This window comes from Mytilus galloprovincialis, chromosome 6 (genome assembly GCF_965363235.1).
Source record: "Mytilus galloprovincialis chromosome 6, xbMytGall1.hap1.1, whole genome shotgun sequence".
NCBI lineage: Eukaryota > Metazoa > Mollusca > Bivalvia > Mytilida > Mytilidae > Mytilus > Mytilus galloprovincialis.
The window spans coordinates 64,312,609-64,326,543 of record NC_134843.1 but is presented as its reverse complement, the minus strand read 5'-3'; the positions used below and the strand labels follow the sequence as shown (position 1 = coordinate 64,326,543).

Genomic DNA, 13,935 nt, shown 5'->3' with positions numbered 1-13,935 from the left:
ATTATACACAAGAAACTAAAATTATAAATCATACAAGACTAACAAAGGTCAGAGGCTCCTAACTTGGGACAGGCGCAAAATTGCGGCGGGATTAAACATGTTTTTTGAGATCTCAACCCTCCCCTATACCTGTAGCCAATGTAGAAAAAACAAACGCGAAACAATACGCACAGTAAAACCCAGTTTAAGAGAAGTCCGAGTCCGATGTCAGAATATGAAACAAAAGAAAATAAACAAAATGACAATAATACATAAATAACAACAGACTACTAGCAGTTATTGACATGCCAGAACCAGACTTTAATTAAACTGATTGAAAGATTATGTCTTCATCATATGAATATCAGGCACAATCCCTCCTGTTAGGGGTTTAGTATTATACCGTCATGAAATATACAACCCTCTTATTTACAATATCATTTGATCAACACCTATTTACAAGGGTCTATTTGATATGATTTTTCTCATTGTTGAAGGCTGTATGGTTGCATATAACTGCTTACATCCACTTTATTTGAACTTGAGTGGATACATGTAGGCGTCTCATTGGCAATCATACCACATCTCCGTATTTTTACAGTATTGTATCAGTACTGTTACCTAATAACAGGACAAAACAAGACAGCAATTTGACAAAACTAAAGACATACATACTTGATTTTACTTCTCTAAAGATATAAACAAAATTTTCATAGTTCGTATCTGAACATGTACACAGCCATGGGAATTTTAAGGGACTATATTTCAGTGTGCATATATTTAGTAGCTAATCTAGCTACTTCCTGTTTATCAGACCGGTACCTTAGAAAAGAATTGTGACAATATATCCAATCTTTTCAAAAACCAAAGACTAACGTCACTAGGAGCAGCAGTTAGTTGTCAAAGATACTCTAGATAGAAAGATAATCTGCCACTTTTATAAAAGGGACTACACATAGTTTTTGAAAGGGTATAATCGGTTTGTGCCGAAATTACTTTCTTTAGTCCAGAAACTCATTTGTGCTAAATGGTAATCTCCACCCACATTTAGGACTGGAAGTTATTTGTAGTTTTTATCAACAGCTTGCACTTTTCTAAATTATATTTGCTTCTTTTAAGACTGACCAAAACTGTTTTTTTACCATTGTGGTTTGATTAAGGTAGTGTATATCAAACAGCTGTTGGAAATATTTTGGACAACCCTCTTATTTACAATATCATTTGATCAACACCTAGTGGTCTTTGGTGGTATCTCGCATAACATTAATAAGGTCCTTTTTAAAAGGCAACTTGAAATTATTGGTCCCATATTTATGTGCTATAGCAAATGTATGGGCTGCTGATCTGCATATATGATAGCAATATATTCTTATGTTTTCAATGACCCCTAACGTCTTCACTCCACTTTATAAGATAGAAATAAATGTTATTCCATATTTTATTGGTTTTTTTAAAGGTATCATAATTTAGACATAAAGACAAAACTAAGCACAGTGAAAAAGTCTACTCTGTCCTGTAAAGTTTGAGATGTTTTTGTTGTTCAATCTTTGTCACTTGTATGGAAACACTAAATCTTGATAACCTACAACAGAAATATTATCACTTTTATTTCAATTCAATTGTTGCAGTTATCATGCATGTAATAGAGAAAATGATAAATTAGACCAGATCTCCACATTAATAATATCAAAACTAGAGTCTTCAATGAGCCTGTGTCACTCATATGATACTTTTATTTACAATTGATGCATGATACAGAAATTGTCCATACCAACCGTCAGTGTTTACCATACAATACAGTACTTCTATACACTGTCTGTATACAGTATTTGTCGGATTTTGTCCATACCTATCGTCGATGTTTGACATAAAATACAATACTCCTATATACCGTATATCAACAGTATTTGTCTATACCTACCGTCGGTAGTTAACATATAATATAGTGCTCCTATATACTGTCTATCAACAGTATTTGTCTATACCTACCGTCGGTAGTTAACATACAATATAGTGCTCATATATACCATCTATCAACAGTATTTGTCTATACCTACCGTCGGTGGTTAACATACAATATAGTGCTCCTATATACCGTCTATCAACAGTATTTGTCTATACCTACTGTCGGTAGTTAACATACAATATAGTGCTCCTATATACCATCTATCAACAGTATTTGTCTATACCTACTGTCGGTAGTTAACATACAATATAGTGCTCCTATATACCGTCTATCAACAGTATTTGTCTATCTCTACCGTCGGTAGTTAACATACAATATAGTGCTCCTATATACCGTCTATCACCAGTATTTGTCTATACCTACCGTCGGTGGTTAACATACAATATAGTGCTCCTATATACCGTCTATCAACAGTATATGTCTATACCTACCGTCGGTGGTTAACATACAATACAGTGCTCCCATATACCGTCTATCAACAGTAATTTTGTCTATACCTACCGTCGGTGGTTAACATACAATATAGTGCTCCCATAAACCGTCTATCAACAGTATTTGTCTATACCTACTGTCGGTAGTTAACATACAATATAGTGCTCCTATATACAATCTATCAACAGTATATGTCTATACCTACTGTCGGTGGTTAACATACAATATAGTGCTCCCATATACCGTCTATCAACAGTATTTGTCTATACCTACCGTCGGTAGTTAACATACAATATAGTGCTCCTATATACCGTGTATCAACAGTGTGTGTCTATACCTACTGTCGGTAGTTAACATACAATATAGTGCTCCTATATACTGTCTATCAACAGTATTTGTCTATACCTACCGTCGGTAGTTAACATACAATATAGTGCTCCTATATACCGTCTATCACCAGTATTTGTCTATACCTACCGTCGGTGGTTAACATACAATATAGTGCTCCTATATACCGTCTATCAACAGTATTTGTCTATACCTACCGTCGGTAGTTAACATACAATATAGTGCTCGTATATACCATCTATCAACAGTATATGTCTATACCTACCGCCGGTGGTTAATATACAATATAGTGCTCCCATATACCGTCTATCAACAGTATTTGTCTATACCTACCGTCGGTAGTTAACATACAATATAGTGCTCCTATATACCGTGTATCAACAGTGTGTGTCTATACCTACTGTCGTTAGTTAACATACAATATAGTGCTCCTATATACTGTCTATCAACAGTATTTGTCTATACCTACCGTCGGTAGTTAACATACAATATAGTGCTCCTATATACCGTCTATCAACAGTATTTGTCTATACCTACCGTCGGTAGTTAACATACAATATAGTGCTCGTATATACCATCTATCAACAGTATATGTCTATACCTACCGTCAGTGGTAAACATACAATATAGTGCTCCCATATACCGTCTATCAACAGTATTTGTCTATACCTACCGTCGGTAGTTAACATACAATATAGTGCTCCTATATACCGTGTATCAACAGTGTGTGTCTATACCTACTGTCGGTAGTTAACATACAATATAGTGCTCCTATATACTATCTATCAACAGTATTTGTCTATACCTACCGTCGGTAGTTAACATACAATATAGTGCTCCTATATACCGTCTATCACCAGTATTTGTCTATACCTACCGTCGGTGGTTAACATACAATATAGTGCTCCTATATACCGTCTATCAACAGTATTTGTCTATACCTACCGTCGGTAGTTAACATACAATATAGTGCTCCTATATACCGTCTATCACCAGTATTTGTCTATACCTACCGTCGGTGGTTAACATACAATATAGTGCTCCCATAAACCGTCTATCAACAGTATTTGTCTATACCTACTGTCGGTAGTTAACATACAATATAGTGCTCCTATATACAATCTATCAACAGTATATGTCTATACCTACTGTCGGTGGTTAACATACAATATAGTGCTCCCATATACCGTCTATCAACAGTATTTGTCTATACCTACCGTCGGTAGTTAACATACAATATAGTGCTCCTATATACCGTGTATCAACAGTGTGTGTCTATACCTACTGTCGGTAGTTAACATACAATATAGTGCTCCTATATACTGTCTATCAACAGTATTTGTCTATACCTACCGTCGGTAGTTAACATACAATATAGTGCTCCTATATACCGTCTATCACCAGTATTTGTCTATACCTACCGTCGGTGGTTAACATACAATATAGTGCTCCTATATACCGTCTATCAACAGTATTTGTCTATACCTACCGTCGGTAGTTAACATACAATATAGTGCTCGTATATACCATCTATCAACAGTATATGTCTATACCTACCGCCGGTGGTTAATATACAATATAGTGCTCCCATATACCGTCTATCAACAGTATTTGTCTATACCTACCGTCGGTAGTTAACATACAATATAGTGCTCCTATATACCGTGTATCAACAGTGTGTGTCTATACCTACTGTCGTTAGTTAACATACAATATAGTGCTCCTATATACTGTCTATCAACAGTATTTGTCTATACCTACCGTCGGTAGTTAACATACAATATAGTGCTCCTATATACCGTCTATCAACAGTATTTGTCTATACCTACCGTCGGTAGTTAACATACAATATAGTGCTCGTATATACCATCTATCAACAGTATATGTCTATACCTACCGTCAGTGGTAAACATACAATATAGTGCTCCCATATACCGTCTATCAACAGTATTTGTCTATACCTACCGTCGGTAGTTAACATACAATATAGTGCTCCTATATACCGTGTATCAACAGTGTGTGTCTATACCTACTGTCGGTAGTTAACATACAATATAGTGCTCCTATATACTATCTATCAACAGTATTTGTCTATACCTACCGTCGGTAGTTAACATACAATATAGTGCTCCTATATACCGTCTATCACCAGTATTTGTCTATACCTACCGTCGGTGGTTAACATACAATATAGTGCTCCTATATACCGTCTATCAACAGTATTTGTCTATACCTACCGTCGGTAGTTAACATACAATATAGTGCTCGTATATACCATCTATCAACAGTATATGTCTATACCTACCGTCGGTGGTTAACATACAATATAGTGCTCCCATATACCGTCTATCAACAGTATTTGTCTATACCTACCGTCGGTAGTTAACATACAATATAGTGCTCCTATATACCGTGTATCAACAGTGTGTGTCTATACCTACTGTCGGTAGTTAACATACAATATAGTGCTCCTATATACTGTCTATCAACAGTATTTGTCTATACCTAACGTCAGTAGTTAACATACAATATAGTGCTCCTATATACCATCTATCAACAGTATTTGTCTATACCTACCGTCGGTGGTTAACATACAATATAGTGCTCCTATATACCGTCTATCAACAGTATTTGTCTATACCTACTGTCGGTAGTTAACATACAATATAGTGCTCCTATATACCATCTATCAACAGTATTTGTCTATACCTACTGTCGGTAGTTAACATACAATATAGTGCTCCTATATACCGTCTATCAACAGTATTTGTCTATATCTACCGTCGGTAGTTAACATACAATATAGTGCTCCTATATACCATCTATCAACAGTATTTGTCTATATCTACCGTCGGTGGTTAACATACAATATAGTGCTCCTATATACCGTGTATCAACAGTGTGTGTCTATACCTACTGTCGGTAGTTAACATACAATATAGTGCTCCTATATACTGTCTATCAACAGTATTTGTCTATACCTACCGTCGGTAGTTAACATACAATATAGTGCTCCTATATACCATCTATCAACAGTATTTGTCTATACCTACCGTCGGTGGTTAACATACAATATAGTGCTCCTATATACCGTCTATCAACAGTATTTGTCTATACCTACTGTCGGTAGTTAACATACAATATAGTGCTCCTATATACCATCTATCAACAGTATTTGTCTATACCTACTGTCGGTAGTTAACATACAATATAGTGCTCCTATATACCGTCTATCAACAGTATTTGTCTATCTCTACCGTCGGTAGTTAACATACAATATAGTGCTCCTATATACCGTCTATCACGAGTATTTGTCTATACCTACCGTCGGTGGTTAACATACAATATAGTGCTCCTATATACCGTCTATCAACAGTATTTGTCTATACCTACTGTCGGTAGTTAACATACAATATAGTGCTCCTATATACCATCTATCAACAGTATTTGTCTATACCTACTGTCGGTAGTTAACATACAATATAGTACTCCTATATACCGTCTATCAACAGTATTTGTCTATATCTACCGTCGGTAGTTAACATACAATATAGTGCTCCTATATACAATCTATCAACAGTATATGTCTATACCTACTGTCGGTGGTTAACATACAATATAGTGCTCCCATATACCGTCTATCAACAGTATTTGTCTATACCTACCTTCGGTAGTTAACATACAATATAGTGCTCCTATATACCGTGTATCAACAGTGTGTGTCTATACCTACTGTCGGTAGTTAACATACAATATAGTGCTCCTATATACTGTCTATCAACAGTATTTGTCTATACCTACCGTCGGTAGTTAACATACAATATAGTGCTCCTATATACCGTCTATCACCAGTATTTGTCTATACCTACCGTCGGTGGTTAACATACAATATAGTGCTCCTATATACCGTCTATCAACAGTATTTGTCTATACCTACCGTCGGTAGTTAACATACAATATAGTGCTCGTATATACCATCTATCAACAGTATATGTCTATACCTACCGTCGGTGGTTAAGATACAATATAGTGCTCCCATATACCGTCTATCAACAGTATTTGTCTATACCTACCGTCGGTAGTTAACATACAATATAGTGCTCCTATATACCGTGTATCAACAGTGTGTGTCTATACCTACTGTCGGTAGTTAACATACAATATAGTGCTCCTATATACTGTCTATCAACAGTATTTGTCTGTACCTACCGTCGGTAGTTAACATACAATATAGTGCTCCTATATACCATCTATCAACAGTATTTGTCTATACCTACCGTCGGTGGTTAACATACAATATAGTGCTCCTATATAGCGTCTATCAACAGTATTTGTCTATACCTACTGTCGGTAGTTAACATACAATATAGTGCTCCTATATACCATCTATCAACAGTATTTGTCTATACCTACTGTCGGTAGTGAACATACAATATAGTGCTCCTATATACCGTCTATCAACAGTATTTGTCTATATCTACCGTCGGTAGTTAACATACAATATAGCGCTCCTATATACCGTCTATCACCAGTATTTGTCTATACCTACCGTCGGTGGTTAACATACAATGAATATTGTTAGTGCTTCATAAGCCTCTAAAGGCTGGCGCTGATATGGTATACTACAGCTAATGTATTGAAATGTAATTGTAATTTCATGTATATTGTATCAGGTTGCACTTTAAATAAAATAAAATCTAAATCTAAATATATAGTGCTCCCATAAACCGTCTATCAACAGTATTTGTCTATACCTACTGTCGGTAGTTAACATACAATATAGTGCTCGTATATACCATCTATCAACAGTATATGTGTATACCTACCGTCGGTAGTTAACATACAATATAGTGCTCCTATATACCGTGTATCAACAGTATGTGTCTATACCTACTGTCGGTAGTTAACATACAATATAGTGCTCCTATATACTGTCTATCAACAGTATTAATTTTGTCTATACCTACCGTCGGTAGTTAACATACAATATAGTACTCCTATATACCATCTATCAACAGTATTTGTCTATACCTACCGTCGGTGGTTAACATACAATATAGTGCTCCTATATACCGTCTATCAACAGTATTTGTCTATACCTACTGTCGGTAGTTAACATACAATATAGTGCTCCTATATACCGTTTATCAACAGTATTTGTCTATACCTACCGTCGCTGGTTAACATACAATATAGTGCTCTTTGATACCGTCTATCAACAGTATTTGTCTATACCTACTGTCGGTAGTTGCTCCTATATACTGTCTATCACCAGTATTTCTCTATACCTACCGTTGGTGGTTAACATAATATATAGTGCTCTTATATACCGTCTATCAACAGTATTTGGCTATACCTACCGTCAGTGGTTAACATACAATATAGTGCTCCTATATACCGTCTATCACCAGTATTTGTCTATACCTACCGTCGGTGGTTAACATACAATATAGTGCTCCTATATACCGTCTATCAACAGTATTTGTCTATACCTACTGTCGGTAGTTAACATACAATATAGTGCTCCTATATACCATCTATCAACAGTATATGTCTATACCTACCGTCGGTAGTTAACATACAATATAATGCTCCCATATACCGTTTATCAACAGTATTTGTCTATACCTTCTGTCGGTAGTTAACATACAATATAGTGTTTCTATATACCGTCTATCAACAGTATTTCTCTATACCTACCGTCGGTGGTTAACATACAATATAGTGCTCCAACAATGTATATACCGTCTATCAACAGTATTTGTCTATACCTACCGTCGGTGGTTAACATACAATATAGTGCCCTCATATACCGTCTATCAACAGTATTTGTCTATACCTACTGTCGGTAGTTAACATACAATATAGTGCTCCTATATACCATCTATCAACAGTATATGTCTATATCTACCGTCGGTAGTTAACATACAATATAGTGCTCCTATATACCATCTATCAACAGTATATGTCTATACCTACCGTTGGTGGTTAACATACAATATAATGCTCCCATATACCGTCTATCAACAGTATTTGTCTATACCTACCGTAGGTAGTTAACATACAATATAGTGCTCCTATATACCGTCTATCAACAGTACTTGTCTATACCTACCGTCGGTAGTTAACATACAATATAGTGCTCCTATATACCATCTATCAACAGTATTTGTCTATATCTACCGTCGGTGGTTAACATACAATATAGTGCTCCTATATACCGTCTATCAACAGTATCTGTCTATACCTACTGTCGGTAGTTAACATACAATATAGTGCTCCTATATACCGTCAATGAACAGTATTTTTCTATACCTACTGTCGGTAGTTAACATACAATATAGTGCTCCTATATACCGTCTATCAACAGTATTTGTCTATACCTACCGTCGGTGGTTAACATACAATACAGTGCTCCTATATACCGTCTATCAACAGTATTAATCTATACCTACCGTCGGTGGTTAAGATACAATATAGTGCTCCTATATACCGTCTATCAACAGTATTTGTTTATACATACCGTCGGTGGTTAACATACAATATATTGCTCTTATATACCGTCTATCACCAGTATTTGTCTATACCTACCGTCGGCGGTTAACATAAGATATAGTGCTCCTATATACCGTCTATCAACAGTATTTGGCTATACCTACCGTCAGTGGTTAACATATAATATATTTGTCTATACCTACCGTCGGTGGTTAACATGGAATATAGTGCTCCTATATACCGTCTATCAACAGTATTTGTTTATACCTACTGTCGGAGGTTAACATAGAATATAGTGCTCCTATATACTAAGAGGGATAACGGATCTGCATCTAGAATTTATCATGCTGCCCTTTTTTTGGATTTTTAAAATTCTTGTTATCCCTCAATTTTTACATTCATCCCAAATAATACAACAGTAGTCAATTAGGGGCAGAACACCCATTGTATTATATTTTCTTGCAGTTATATAAAAAAAAATGTATTTAAGAAAGATGGTATATTCTGGATTATATATTAGCACAACCTTGGTCATTTTTATTTCTCCAGTTACTTAGTGGGCTGTCAATTTTTAAAATAATATATTTTAACATGAAGAATTTTGTAATACTTTAATTTATTATCAAGTTTGGTTGAAAAGTCTGAATAGTTTCTGCTTTGTTCCAGTAATCAAACATTTTGTTTCATTTACATCTATGAACATGTTATTCATTTTACACCACTCTTCAACCCTGTATAAATCTTCTTGAACATCATCATTTATATTTTCTAGATGTTTCCCCCTGATTTATGAATAGTGGTGTCATCAGCATATACAACGATATAGGTCTGTTTCACAATTTTTAATGTATAAGGGAATGTCATTTATAAATAGCACAAACAATAGAGGACAAGGTATAGAACATTTGGGAACACCAAATTTTACATGTTGTTGTTCAGAGTTAACATTACAAATGTATACCTTTTGTTATTCAGGTACGACTTAAAAAAACTAACAGTAGTCTCACTAAATCCATACATGTCGAGCTTTAAACAAAGAAAGTCATATTCTACCAAATCAAAAACTTTTTTTAAATCTTAATAAAATTGCTAGGTTTAAATTACCATCTTTCATTTCTTGCAACCATGTGTCAATGATATTAAATAAATGTCAAGCTCAATCCAGTATATATTCCAAGTTATGGACAAATGATAATGCTATTAAAAATACCAAATCATAACCAGTGCTTTTCTCTTTTTCTATTTACAGTATATGACTAGGTAATAATGATTACTTTTTTCAACTATTGTCATACTTTTTTGTTTCCTCTGCTTTTGTATCAAGGGCATAATTGTTTATGGCAAACTAAGCATCTGCATAATCAAACTATTCCTAACTATACTCTACCTCAAATTCTGGAAACTGCAGAATTTTTGTCATAGCAGTCTTATGGTAGCTGAACTATTTCTATTTTTTGTAAATCTGGATTAATAAGTCTTTTGTCACATTCTGGGGCTATAGAAAAAAAACATTACAGAATTATCAAAATTATGTGTGTATAATGTTTGTGTACAGTCATTCAACTAAAAAAGGACAAAAATTATTTTTTGTGTATAAATAAATAATTGTGATTTTAATGTCTTAATATTATAAGAAAAACTTCAAAAGATTAAATTTAAATTATAATCTAAACATGAAAGAGCACATTTTACTCAGATTTATATCTAAAACCAGTTATAACTAGCTATAATATCTTTGACTTCACAAATATCATCATCTAATTTTACAAATCAGTATTTATTTGGTGGCACTTCCTGCACACTAAGTATGTTATGCCTTAGGTTTAATTTTGATGCAATCACATTTCAGAAGGTACATGTCTTGAACTGTTTTAATGAATAAATTACAGTTTTAAACTCAGTTTAGGCTGACCTGAGGTCAATAATCTTAAACAATCTCATCAAACTATCAGTTTTACTGTAATATATTGATATTGTGACATTTATGGGAAAGAGCATATGAGTTAGTCATATTGGTCAATACAATGAAAAGTTTATAGCTGAGACTACTATAACACTATGTGTTATACTAGTAGTCTCAGTTTATAACTATGTTAATGTTAATTATATACATGACATAATAATTAAATCATTTAAAAAACTATTCCAAAGATTTCTCTCAAATCATGTTTACATTTTTTTAGAGAAGAGTCTGTCTGAAATATATTCAGGGGTAGTCCAAATAATTATGACTTTTTAAAAATCTATATTATGGGGAAAAAAAGGGGGGGGGTCTATTATGTTTTTTTTCATACAGGAGGAAGACGTCAAAGCAAAAAAAAAAACCAACAAAACAAAATAAAATAATAGCCTTATATCATAATAATTTGGTCTAATTTTGGGATAATACATTTAACTTCCTTTGATGTCGGGGAGGGGATAAGTTTTGACTATTAATTATTCTTGAAACTAACAATAATTATTTCTTATTGTTACTTTGTTAAGCGAGCGCGATGTGTGGTTCTCGAGTTATTAAAAAAAAGGGGGGGTGTTACCATATCAAATTTACCCAGTTTGGAGACAATAAATATTTAAAATCTAACCATAAACTCCAATGTTCCTGCTTTTTTTAGCAGAACAAACACGATGGCATTCTCGTCTCTGTTATAATCAATAGTTAACTCATTTCTTCTTCCAGGTTATTTCTTATGATTATCAGCTGTCTATCTATTTACCATGTCTATGTTAAACTGGTCCGTAATTCCATCGTAGTGTATCGATAAGTGAACACAACAGGGATCCAGTTTATTAAAACGTCTGTAAACCGAGGTATATAATATACAAGGTTCCTGAGTCAGTAGGTTGGTCCCCTCCGTAAAACATTCAGTATATACAGAATATACAAGTATTGTCAAGAATTTCAATAACGGCCGGGAAACAGACTACTGAGTCAGTAACCGTAACTATCACCGTGCTTTGTGCGCATGCGCAAGAAACACCAACAACAAGGATAAAACAGGGTACATAGTTCCGTAATTTCGTATATTTTTCTTATCTTCATACTAAAGAGCTCCAAAAGTAGGCGTGCTTAGGTGCACTGGGCGGGTCTAAAAACCGACTCTCGGTGGTTAACGTCTCTCGATGGTTAACTTTAAGTGCCTACCTATATATTACAATGCAAATGCATTGTTTTATTTTTTTCTGTTAATTTTAAATTTCTTAAAGTTCAAAACTTTATATATCTTTTCTTAATTAGAAGCATTCAAATGTTTATACAGCTATGTTATTGAAATTGTAATGTGAGTTACACCATTGAAATTTAGAAATGTTAAGTGTCACTGTTGGTAGTTAATGTTGTAATTATGGGATAAAATATGTTCAATCTGAATCTTGATTCTTATTAATTCATTGTTTCAATTGCTAAATGAAATATGAAAAGGAAACAAAAGATCAAATATGAATATATAAAACTCTGCAATGATATGGAATATACACATTAGACATGTACAATGAGACTAAATGCATGATTTCATTTTAAAAAATTGCAAGGTATTATGATGCGATTATAACCGATAGTCGGTTGGTTGCTGTCAACCGATTGTAATAGATAATCGGTTGGTGATTTCAACCGATTATCCAACACTAATGGTGTATATGTTTTGTAACATCATTCAAAAGTGGCCTGGTGATATATTATCCAATAAAAAACCATTGGAAGTGTCGTTTGAGCCCGCTGCTTAGCACACCCACGAGGAAACCTATCCAGTTGGGAATACAGTACATCAGATATGCCCCACCTACGATAGTAGTGGGGCATTATGTTTTCTGGTCTATGCCTTCGTCCGTTCGTTCGTTCGTCCGTTCGTTCGTCCCACTTCAGGTTAAAGTTTTTGGTCAAGGTAGTTTTTGATGAAGTTAAAGTCACAAACTACTTGAAACTTAGTACACATGTTCCCTATGATATGATCGTTCTAATTTTAATTCCAAATTAAAGTTTTGACCCCAATTTCACGGTCGACTGAACATGGAAAATTAGAGTGCAAGTGGGGCATCCGTGTACTATGGACACATTCTTGTTCTGAATTGAGCGACTCGGGTTCTTCTAAGGCACATACCATCTGATTTTTTGGAGGCCTATGAAATTTTAGAGCAAATTATTCCGGTTCTGATTTGTCATAAAAAAAAATCTTTAAAAAAAAGATTTTCCCTGACAAAATTGTATTGCAACAAAATTTAATTGCAATAAAAATATTCGTATTAACCGCCGCCCCCTCCCCACCCCTAGTTGTAAGAGGTGTGTCTAAAAATTTTGTTAAAATAATTAAGTCAGTTACGGAAAGTAGAAATCCTATTTGTAAAATAAACGAAATTCTTGTCCTCGTGCATTTACTTAATTGTCAATCAAATGGAGACGTAACAAAATGGCGGAGTTTAAATCAAGGTTTAACATAAAAAATATAAGATTAAACCACAGTCCAAGCTCTGCCTATCTACATAAAGTTGCAAGGACAAAGTACGCCATGATTCTTTTTAATGGAATGACAAATCAATCTATTTATTACTAAAAATGTTTTTTTCAAAAACCGAACTATTAAGCAAATTATCATGTAAAAACATTAAAGGAAAAATGCTGTATTATGTTACAATAAGTATTATTTTATCAAATAGAAAAACAGTATGATAAACTAATTAACTTAAATTCTTATGGTTATCTTGTCCACCGGCAATCAAAACAA

The 13,935-nt window shown here is 34.2% G+C and overlaps 1 protein-coding gene and 1 long non-coding RNA gene across 4 annotated transcripts in view; one reads left to right on the top strand and one right to left on the bottom strand.

The window, feature by feature from the left end:
• Positions 1-13,935, top strand: part of LOC143080096 (uncharacterized) — a 75,421-nt gene that overhangs the window by 37,241 nt on the left and 24,245 nt on the right. The gene's annotated exons all lie outside the window — the stretch shown is intronic.
• Positions 1,404-11,958, bottom strand: LOC143078260 (uncharacterized). The gene is made up of 3 exons (XR_012979137.1): positions 11,803-11,958; positions 10,608-10,715; positions 1,404-1,561 (listed from the first exon to the last, which is right to left on the bottom strand). It is a non-coding gene; the product is annotated as an uncharacterized LOC143078260 (long non-coding RNA).